Below are 614 nucleotides of genomic sequence, written 5' to 3' on the forward strand. Positions count from 1 at the left end.
CCTTTAATTTTAGTCTAAATAATTCCTAATTTCTGTTTTTCTAACTCAACCATTAGGTATAATTTCCTATAAATGAGGTTTGACCATAAATTCAAAAATAACTGTAAAACTAAAGTTAAGAAGTTACGTAGTGTTAAACATCAAAAACAGTGACAAACATGGAAAAAAGGACAAAAATGTAAGAAAAAGTTTAAAAACATTGATTAAACGCGTCAACAAAAGTGTTGATTTCCAATTTTGACGGGAAGACAACACAAGGGTTAACTCCGAGTCACAGGAGTGGAGGCAGCAGTGATGCAGAGGGTAGAGCGGAGCATGTGTTCACACTGTACTCTCCTGTAGCCGTTTGGCGGGCGGAGGTGTTTTTGCTCCAAGCGGTCGGCAGGAGCGGATCTGAGCACTGAACCGAAGCAAAGCAGAGTAATTGTCTCTTTCCTCCTTAACAGGATTAGAGCCCAGCGGTGTGGCGGGTTCAGCCCTCCAGTCAACCGTGCCGCTGGAAGCCGCAAGACGCTGCCGGCTGGACAACTGTAACGTTACCCGGGGTCACTGAACTCCTCCGGGGTCTGGAAGAGAGATCTGCAGGTTGTGTGTGTGTGTGTGTGTGTGTGTGT

This window comes from Etheostoma spectabile, chromosome 17, assembly GCF_008692095.1.
Source record: "Etheostoma spectabile isolate EspeVRDwgs_2016 chromosome 17, UIUC_Espe_1.0, whole genome shotgun sequence".
Taxonomy (NCBI): Eukaryota; Metazoa; Chordata; class Actinopteri; order Perciformes; family Percidae; genus Etheostoma; species Etheostoma spectabile.